The 10,880-nt window shown below is 36.3% G+C and overlaps 1 long non-coding RNA gene across 1 annotated transcript; it reads right to left on the reverse strand.

The window, feature by feature from the left end:
- Positions 1-4,264: 4,264 nt before the first annotated feature.
- Positions 4,265-6,131, reverse strand: LOC143205801 (uncharacterized). Its single transcript, XR_013007918.1, has 2 exons — positions 5,998-6,131; positions 4,265-4,409 (listed from the first exon to the last, which is right to left on the reverse strand). It is a non-coding gene; the product is annotated as an uncharacterized LOC143205801 (long non-coding RNA).
- Positions 6,132-10,880: the final 4,749 nt, after the last annotated feature.

Genomic DNA, 10,880 nt, shown 5'->3' on the forward strand with positions numbered 1-10,880 from the left:
ACATGTTTCCAATTATGGTAATGGTTTTTGGTGCTGGGTGTCTGCAAGGGTGGCAGTTCCCAATCGAGCAGAGGTGACAACCTCGCCTTTTAGTTTCTTTGCCGGTATTTCAATTTTCCCAGACACATGAAACACACCAATAAACTATCAAATTACCTTTAAAATATGATCAATATTTACCGTGAGCGTAAACTTTCTAACGGTCGATTCTGGGATTACCAACTCCTCGAATCACAAATGATTCTTTTTTCGTTGTTTTTTTAGAGATGAATTTAAAAAATTATATTAAAAAATAATCGCTTTTACAGTCGGCACTCCTGAAAATATCTCGTCCCGAGATACTATGGGTCCATAATCGTCTGACGACAATACCGCACCATCCTCCTCACTCGCGCTGTCAGCACATACGGTCTGTAACGATGTCGATACAGTTTTCTTGTACCTTGTTGATCGCCGATTCCGGTGAGAGTTCTTCATATCCGTCACTACATATCGGTTGTTTGGTATAACGACTTTCACAACCATAAGATCACTATACGGAGCTTTCAATTTTCTACTGGCGGCTGTAGACTGAATCTGCTTAAGAATGGTAACTAAATCACCCTCCTCATAAGTTTGTAGCCTTTCTTTTTTTGTCAAGGTTGGTTCATCCTTGGAAACCAATGTGCTCCACATAACTTATGTAGCGTCTTGTATCCACACCGAAGTGATATAGATCATCATGAGCTGCTTTAATAACTTGTTGTCTCATTCTTCTCGCACCTCCCACAAGATTCCTTTCACTGTTATTCGGTAAAGTCTTCCATCTCGTAGGCAATAATTCCTATTAACTCCCTTTTCGTGCGTTGGCATTGGTGGTCTGGACAGAACGTCGTAAATGTTTTTCAGCTTGCCCTCTGTAAACTGTCCCGAAAGAACCTAATCAGCTTCTTGTATGTGCAGGAGAGCTTCACATTCTTGGTTGTTATAATTCTTACATGGATTTCGACTCAGAGCGTCAACGTGTCCTATTCGATTTCCTGGTCTATATTGGACCTTAAAAGTGAAGTCTTGAAGTTCAAGCCACCATCCAGCAATCCGCGGTATCATATTCTTTTTTTGGCTGGTGAATTTTAAGGATTACAGTCCGTCATTACCGTGAACTGAATTTCTAAAAGATAATTTCTGAATTTCCTCAGGCTTTCCACAACAGCTGGAGTTTCCAACTCGTAGGAATAATATTTTCGTTCCGCATCTGTTGTCTGTCGGTTGTAATAAGCTACAGGTTGTAATCGTTCGTCAGGGCCTCGTTGTATCAAAATACCTGTCAAACCTATCTAGCTTGCATCCGTGTGGAGTTCGGTGGAACTGTCCGGATTAAATAAACTTAGAATAGGTCGGCTCATCAGGATCTTTTGAAGAGTTCGGAAAGAATTTTCATCTTTGTAATTTCATTTCCATGGGATGTTTTTCTTGGCCAGAGTTGTCAACGGCTTGGCTATAATCGCATAGTCTTTAACGAAATGTCTAAAATAACCCATCTAACCGATAAATTGACGGATTTCATGAACTGTTTTGTGTTGGGAAATCTTCTACCGCCTTGGTCTTATCTACTCCTAGTCTGACAATTCCCTGTTCGATATCATAACTCAAGTATGTGACTGATGTCTTCAGAAATGCGCATTTCGTTAAGTTTAGGGTCTCATTTACTGCTCGGACTTCTGTCACATAAAGGTAAAGGCCATAAACCCGTTTCTCGTACGGTTATAGTTTCTTCCTGGTACATATTTTCCACACAACTGCGGCCTCGTGTTAGCAGTTTGTTCTTTCTGAAGTGTATCTCTTGATCGGTCATACTGATACATGGTATTACTGAAAGTTGATCTTTGTGGATACGAAGAACTGTTTAGAGTATACAGTATTCTTGGCCTTCTTGGTGTCTAGTACTGGCTTCTACGTAAACTTCTCCCTAACAATTATCGCCGGAAACTCCTATGCTCCCAATGGTTTGGTAAAAATGTGAAATCTTCTCTAACTCTCAGGATAACTTTGTTGTTGGTGGTTTCGGGTGCTATGGCACTTAGGTTTTTGGTGTTCTTTTGGGTAAAGGTTAACATGACATTATCTTTTATGACAACTATATTTGGAAGTTCTGTAAAATTTATCCCTACTAGGAGAGGCACTTCTTGTGCATAATTGGGGATTGACATGATCTTCAATAGTTGTTTTATGCTGTCAATTTCTATCGGCATAGACAGCATTCCCTTTGTAAAAAGTTATCCGTTACCATATCCGCTAAGAACGGTTTTGTTATTGGAATCTTAAGTTAAAGCTGCTGTCTCTTCTTCCTGTTGCCGGATTGTGCTGCATGAACTCCATAAGTCTACATATGCCAATGGTGATGCTCCATTAACCTTAATTTCTTTATAAAATTTTTCGTTGTTGTTTGTCGGTAACTAGTCATAAAATGGGCTGAGTTACCGCGTTCTTTTTACGAAAACCATATAATAAACCAATATCCATAATAATAACAGAAATTACAACGCAAATAATTCCTTTTGTGGTGCTGGTAGGTGGCTGTTTATGTCTCTAGAATTAAATGTGGTATGTGTGGGTTTTTTTGAATTTGTATAATGTATATGACTTGTATAATGACTCGAGGAGTTTGATGATTTCCAGCCGTCGCCCCAGTTCCAATAACTGTATCGGTTAGTCCTCCTACTAGGCATGAGATAGCATCTTCCCCGTGTATTTTACATTTATTTAGCAATACCAATTTCTCGTAATAGTATTTGGCGTAAGTCTTCCGGTCGTTTCCTTCTAGACATCATCACAACCTTCTACCAGGAATATTATGTCTTTCGCACTGTGTAATGCTTTCCAGAAAGTTGGTCATGATAGTCGGTAAACGGTAACAATACGATAAAGTAGTATCCGAGAAGCTTCGATCCCTGCGCTGGGAGGGAATACGATCAGGAGACTGTACAGAGCGTCCGTGAGAAAGTCTTCGTTTACGGATACCCATGACAGTTATTTGAATTGTATTGTTTGTGATATTAAGGGTAATTGTACATTATAGTCTCGCGTATCTATTAGTCAAATAAATGAAAATAAATAACAATATTTTTTTAAATGTGTCGCCTCGACGGTTGTTTTACTTATTGTTGTTGTAAGTAATTAACTCCCTTATCAATTTATTGATAAGGATAATGAGTTATAATAATTAAATAAATAAATAGCGGAGAATGTTCAGAATAAATTAATAACTGAATAGCTAACTGAATAGATAAATTAATAAATAACTGAATATATCAATATAATTGAATAGAATTAATGAATTAATGAAAAAATTAATGAGTAGGTAAATAAATAGTTAAATGAACAGAATTAAAGTAAAGATAAAACTGGAATATTCTGTGATAAACTCACCGTTGTGAAAACTCGGATTGTGCAGCATAAAACACTGTATAATCGACACCATTGAATAACCTAGTTAATCTGACGGTCGTGGCTGCGTAAATGAACTTTCATAGAGTTCGAAAAGCCCTTGGGCATGTTAAGTTATCACATTTGCCAAATGCAGTTCGAGGAGGGTCTAAACATGATGCCAATTATGGCAATTGTTTTTAGTGCTGGGTGTTTGTAAGGATGGCATATCCCAATCCCAAGAGGTGACAACACCGCTCTTTTAATTTCTTTGCGGGTATCCCAATTTTTCCAGGAACATAAAGCGCACCAATAAAATATCAAATTACCCTTAAAATATGATCGATGTTGTACCGTTAACGCAAATTTTCTAACGGTCAATTCTGGGATTTCCAACTCCTTGAACCACAAGTGTTTCTTTTTTTTTTTGATGAATTTAAAAATTATATTAAGAAATAACTCGCTTTTACAATAGTAGTTAATTACAATATTAGTACTTAGCAACAGTATCATTTAGTTATTTTAATCTAACAATATTTAATGATAATAATAATCATAACCATTATATTACATCATAATAATATTACATAATGTATAATAATAATTTCAACCTTTATAAATATTCTAAACTAATATAACTCTTTAACAATTCAAATTTGCTGTTGTTATTCTGCATCGGTAAACATTTGAATCAAGTTTTCCACGACATCTTGTTTTATCACAGCTCCATCTTTGGATAACACTATAGGAGTTATTAAGTCCTATAATCATAAGGGTTAACGATGTCTCTGAAATTTAAAAATGAAGTCGGTTACTGTATCTAATTGTTTTTCAGATTATTTTACATTATTCTCTTTTGTTTAATGCGCTTATTGAATATCCACTTGATGGAGGCTGTAGGTTTGCTTAGATTTTCATTTTTAATCATGGCCATTCATATTCTGCAATACCGGCTATCATTTGTTCCCTTTCAACGTAGTACACCAATTTAATTTGTTTACAATCTAAAGTGTAATAAATTGTTATATAAATAATATGAAATTTTTTAACAATATAATTTGAAATGCTATTGAATAAAAAAAAATAACGGTTAGAATAACCCCAATCTGACTGTAGTAAAGATTTTTTTCGTATACGGAGAAATACCCATTTTTTCCAACTTATACTAATATTTCCTAACTCTAGCTTTAATAAATATGTAAAGCGAATTATATGCATATAGAATAAACCTGTTTGCGGTCTGGTACATGGTAAACAAATATGGATTAGAAATTTCACCCTGGGATGGATTATAAATGTTGTTGGTAGAAATCAGAGTATTTTGTTGTAATATATAATGGAAATTTCATTAGTTGGCATAATGGCTCGTTTTTTTCCTCTTTTGTGGTATCTGGTGTTCTGGTATTTTGATTTGAGTTTTCGCTAATTCCTTCAAAATTTCACATATGTAGGCATATTATTATTATTATCAGCATCAGAATAATGCATAATAATTTTGTATTTAATGACCTGTGACACGAGTGCGAGAAAATATATTCTCAAATGTATTTCTCAATTATAAAATTATAATTATTTATTAACTATTAACTTATAGCTATAGTTTACACTAAATGTATAGACTTTATATAGGTTCATATGGTTTTGTTCGCTTCAATCTCCTAATGTAAAATCTCCTCCTTCCTGCGCGCTGTCCAGCAATTGTATTGCTTCCACATTAGTATGATTTAGTAATCTTCTTTCATGTTTCAAGGCGAAATCTTGGAAAACTTCACAAATCCATTTAATTTCCAGGTCATCGTGCAGTTCTTCATTGGTTACATAGTGATAGGCATTGGTAATCAATTGCAGAACATTGTTTTGACAGAGTTTTATGGCCACTTGATTTGAATTTTTAGTGCAATTGGATTAATCAAAGGTCAAAGAATTTTTAGTACAACTTAAACAAATTGACTTTATAATTGTATTATAGGTCAACCTGATTGATTTTAGATCAAGTTGAGAGTATCTTCCGACTAGCCAGTATAGTTGTTTTATTTTGGTTCTAATGTGTTTTTGCTTTTTGTCTAACGTGATGCTTCAAATTTAATCTACTGTCAAGCTGAATTCCAAAGTATTTAGCTGATTCTGTTTGAGGAATGGGGCATCCATTGAGTGATATAATTAAGTTTTTATTATTTCGCCTCAATGCAAAATTAACGTAGATAGATTTGGAGCTATTAAGTTGAACTTTCCAATTTTTCGTCCTTTTGTAGATTTTGTTGACTGGCACTTACACTTTTTCTATTGCCCTAGGCATCTTTCGTCATAATAATTGTGTCGTCAGCAAATGTTCCAAGAAGTGTTTTTTGTTGTTGTTGGAATGTCAGTATAGCTATTCTATAGCACTTATCACTGATAAGTGTGGTAATCGAGTTTATTGAATGAACTGTTTTAGTTCATCTCAATGAGATGTTTTTATAAAATTCTGTAGTCCGTTTCATTACTAAGGGTTACGTTAATATCAACGTTAGACAAATTTTTAAACTGCACTCGGCCAGAGGCTACTCCCTTTATTTGTGATCTAAAAAAATGAAAATTTCCAACATTGCTTACCTTTATCGGAGGGGGGAAAATCCCTCTGTTTTGTCTTCTTGCTTCTTTTTTTAATATTTATAGTATTTTTTGCGATTTGCGAAGGCGTCATCTCTGACTTCTTCCTGTTCGTGTCCTTCTAGTTTGTTACTTCGGTCCAATTAGACTGTGCCTCTACCTCTAATGCTAGTTCGTCTTCATCAGTGTAGTAGTCTTCTGCATAATTAGTATGCCTTTTTGTTATATCTTGCGTGTGACCTTGCAGTTGCAAACGGATAGCAGCCATATCCTTATATAATTGCAACAGTTGTTGGTTCAGATGCCAGTTATTTGTTATTAAGTCTTCGTTTTCGTTCAATGATATATTCAAATCCATGTTTATGTCCATCGTGTTGTACTGCTATGGTTAAAAACTAGTATATTAATATTGTTTAGTGACAGCTAATACTATTTACAGTATTTTGATTGAAAATAGGAGCATTTGATTAGTTTATATGTAGGGGTATTTAGAGACAATTCGATAGCGGCGGCTAGCTTGTCACCATGCGCTATGTAAATATGGTTGCCTAAATAGATGTTAGAATAGTTGCCTTGAAATATAAATTGTATCAACGCTACGCCACATGCTCGTATCAAACCCACCCCGGCCGATCTATGGCTATGGCGGTCGTGTAGAAAGCAATGTCGTCAGCGTAAAACGCGACGTCAATGTGCCCTTTTCTCGGCAGATGAAATAAAAATGTTCTGAAATAAAGAGATTAAATAAGGCTAGACCCAGCGGGAAATCTTGAGGTACGTTAGCATTGATTTGTTTTCGACTGGAAAGTGTTTTCCCGATCTTAACCTGGAAAAATATGTCCAATAGAAAGGACTTGATGAGAGTTAGGAGCATTTTGCGATCAAACCGTCATGCCAGACCTTGTTGAAGGTTTTGGTTAGGTCTAGAATAACAGATCTAAGCTTTTTACGTTGGTCTAGAACGTGATGAGCGTGCGGCCAGACGGGTAGCCTGATGGACGGATGAGTGGTGAGCGCGAAAGCCAAATTATTCATCAGGAATGATGTTGTTCTCCTTTGCGAAAGAGTTGAGAGCGTAGAGTATTGCCCTCTCGGCAAGTTTCGAAATGGCACTGAGAAGACTGATGGGTCTGTAGTCAGATGGAGATGATTTTGCTCCTTTCTTTGGAATAACCACTATATGTGCATATTTTCAAGATGCCGGGTAATATTGCAGCCTCATGATGGAGTTAATGATGTTGCTAGTTTCGCGAGCTACTTGTGCTGGAGTTTTTTTAACTGGGTAATCGATATTTCGTCGAAACCTGGAGATTTTTTGGTTTGAAGTCTGACGATCATAATCTATTGAGGTTTTGGAGACGAGAAATGGTTGAGAAGAAAAGCTGCGGTTACTGGTCTTTTGATGGAGTTGGATTCGTTGGCGACAGTGTCGTTGTCTTTAACTTTAGTGTTCTCTGCCAGTGGGAGGCATTTCATATGAGCCTCGTAGGTCTATGCAAGGAGCTCGAATTTACTTGGTCAGTGACTACGAAATTTCCTGTAACCGCTGACTTCAGGGAGGATAACATTATGTATCTTCCCCACGAGGCATTTGGAGACACGTCAGAAAGAAGGGGGCCATCCAATATTTGGTCCGCAAGAAATTAGTTCCATTTCATTGCTCGCCAGGTCGAGACGACCACCCTTAACCCCTTGCATGCTCTGTTCGCCTCCCTTTTGTCAGCTCATCAAGGATTAATCGAGCTAATCTGCATAGACCGTTTTTGATGCGAATTTCACCTTTAAGAGGAGCGGGAAGGTTGTTTCACCGCGGTTGGAATTTTGATGAAATTTCAACTGTGGCAGGTTTTACGAGTAATAGAATATTACGAGTTGGCTTGAGTACGGATTTCTCAAGCTATTTTTGAGTATTAACTTTCGGAATTGGATCGGATTCCATGAGAAGAGATTAGTTCTTCCAGTCGGCTATTTTCCTAAATCTTATGAGTGCGATTTGAGTAATGACACAGTTTCTGAGTTTGAGAAGGACCGGAGGATGATCAGAGTCTAGTTCGTCAAGAACTCGAACTTCGGAAGGGCGATTTACGTCTTGAAGAATAAATAAATCAAGGACTCTTGTTGCGTCTTGAGAAACTGAACTGGGGTGATGACTGGGTTCATCTGGCTGGGCAATATCGTAGCTCAGATCGGCACTTAGAGCTACGATAGCGTTACCTGCGTGGTTCGCTCTGAAACACCCTCAGATGGGGTGGTGGTCGTCTCCACCTATTATTTTTGGAAAATTTCCTTCTACAAGTGATCGGTATTCGGTTTAGTTGAACGCAGAAGTTATCCTATAGAGGGATGTAGTCACGAAGGGGCGTTCATGGAAATTGATAAGAAGGGTAGCAGCTCGTTTTTGACTACTTTTCTGACGAGAATGGCGGTTCCAACGCCCTGACTCGGGGTTCTATCATTCCTGCAGACAAAAAAGTGTTCGAAAGAGAGACGATGCGAAGGTTTCAGAAAAGTTTCCTGAAATGGATGAGAGCAATGTTGACGTCATAGAATGACATGACGTCTTCCAATTCTGCCATGTCATCAGTTTAAGAGATTTTGGAACAGCCGTTTCAAAGATTTAAAAAGCTGCTGGAAGTTAAATGAACAGGTAAATGTTCCACTTATACCTGCGCGTCCGTTATCGCTTGCATAGGAAAGTTAAGGTCCGGTGTAGTGGCTGGAGCAGGATTTTGAGCTGGAGCAGGCTGGGTAGCGCTGACTGGTTTTTGGGCTAGCTTCCCGTCACCTTCGTTACTCCATGCAGAACCTTATGAAAGCCTGATTTGATCGAAATGTTTGGTTACCTCGGAGCAGGGCGGCAGATGCAACCGTTGAAGTTTGCGGTGTGAATTTTACCGCAGTTGCTGCACTTTGGGGTTGCTCCTGGGATTTTAGTGCAGGATCTGGTGTCGTGATGCCTAGCATATTTGAAGAACAACCGAGTGGCTCGGCAATGCGAGCTGGAATGGCCGAAAAGCTGGCAGTTGAAGCACTGTACTGGCTGGCCGTTTGCCCTCTTGATCTTGGCCTTCATTGACGCCGATTTTGATCATATAGATGATCTGTCGCTCTTTGCGATGGACAAGTACCTGAACAATTGGTAGTTCTTTCCCGGATTTTAATTTCCATTTTTACACAAATTTGGAATGGAAGCCTTGACCGAAGAAATGTTCACGTACCTCATAGATGGAGAGTGATATTGGTATGTTTCTTATGATTACGCGGAATGCTCGCTCCTACGGATGAAAGAAGGAATGGTAAGGATACTTCCTTTCCTCGAGCAGGTTTGTGAGTTTTCGGTAATCGTCGCTTGTCGCGAGGAATAAAAAAGTGCCCCTTTTTTGTGTCGGGTGATAATATCAATTGATCGTTTCACGATTCAATCACGTTTAAGATTAAATCATCCTATATATAAATCATACTTCAATAAGTAAAAGGTAACTTCTTAAAATTGTTTTCTTATTCCTTCCATTCCAAAAAGAAGCTGTTAATAAAAATATGACATGTAAATGTTTATAATGTTGACAATCGTTCAAGGACAAATTGAAAGTACATGATAAGTAAGTCTAAATAATGTTAGTATATTTTATTTTTGATAATTAACAATTTATTATATTCTTAGCCTTTTTTATAGACTCTCTTATGTGAGAGCTGTATCAAGCAATTTCAATCAAAACTAGACCCTTAATAATTACTAGATATAAATGCTTCGAAATAGATAAAAATACAATGATTAAACACAAAACTAAGGGGAACAAGGGGATATTGTGATACAATAGTAGTAAGTATATATATAAATTACATAAATAACTGTATGCAAGGCAAAGATCAAAATCAGCAGTCAATTAATCAATATCAGCAAAAAATCAATATAATTCTATTCTATATTAAATTCTAACAAATTAAGACAAATATCACAATAAGAGCACACGAAAACATTATATAAACTCAATCCAGTGCCGAATATTAATTTTTCTTAAACTGTTTATGTTGTAAAAAAAAATGTGATGCCCTAAGCAATTGCATAATTTGCAATATAACATGGAATAGAACCAATTGTAAATCAAGGTCAACCAATACATTTAAGAGGATTTAAGACACTTTGTTGTCGTTCACGAAATCTAGAAGAAAACATATCAATAAATAGTAAAGTCTTAATTTATTAATTAATATTAATTCTAGATTCTAGATTTAAGAAAAAGAAAGAGAATATTAACTTGAAATAAATAATAAATATTGTAAATTTTATTTTAAAAAAATTTCACTTTATTTTAGAAGCACATGCCCCAAGCAAGCAGAGAAGGATATACAGAATCCTGGTATTAAATAAGTAAATAATGTTACAATTATATATTTCTTTAAGTAACTATTTAAATAATCATAACTGAAATTGCATTTCTACAATTATTTGTATATATTAAATTGAAGTTTATCGATTTTATTGAAGTGTAAAACGACAGTTTGTTTATTGAATAGTTTGATATAGAAAAGTTTAATTCCCTTAGCAATTCAGCGTTCTACTGTTCGACTACTTTTATATCCAAGAACATATGGCGTACACATTACTAATTGTTAACTGCAACAATCTAGTGAGGTTTTCTTTGTATTGTTCTTAATCCGTCCGGATCAAAGCTTTAAATAGCTTAGATGGCCCATCCACATATAATCTTTCCGACAAAATTTTCAACACTCGCCATATATAGATGGCGACGGTGCGCATACACCGCCAAGTGCATTTTATAAAGATGTGAAATGATCAGCAAATGGGGCCACTGTTACTCTTTTAAGAATATAATTATTTTATACTAAATAGAATATTGATCCAAGAACAGCAATATTTTTGCAAG

The sequence above is a fragment of the Rhynchophorus ferrugineus genome, unplaced genomic scaffold (assembly GCF_030347505.1).
Source record: "Rhynchophorus ferrugineus isolate W39M unplaced genomic scaffold, kcgeb_rfMv2 rfM17, whole genome shotgun sequence".
Taxonomy (NCBI): Eukaryota; Metazoa; Arthropoda; class Insecta; order Coleoptera; family Curculionidae; genus Rhynchophorus; species Rhynchophorus ferrugineus.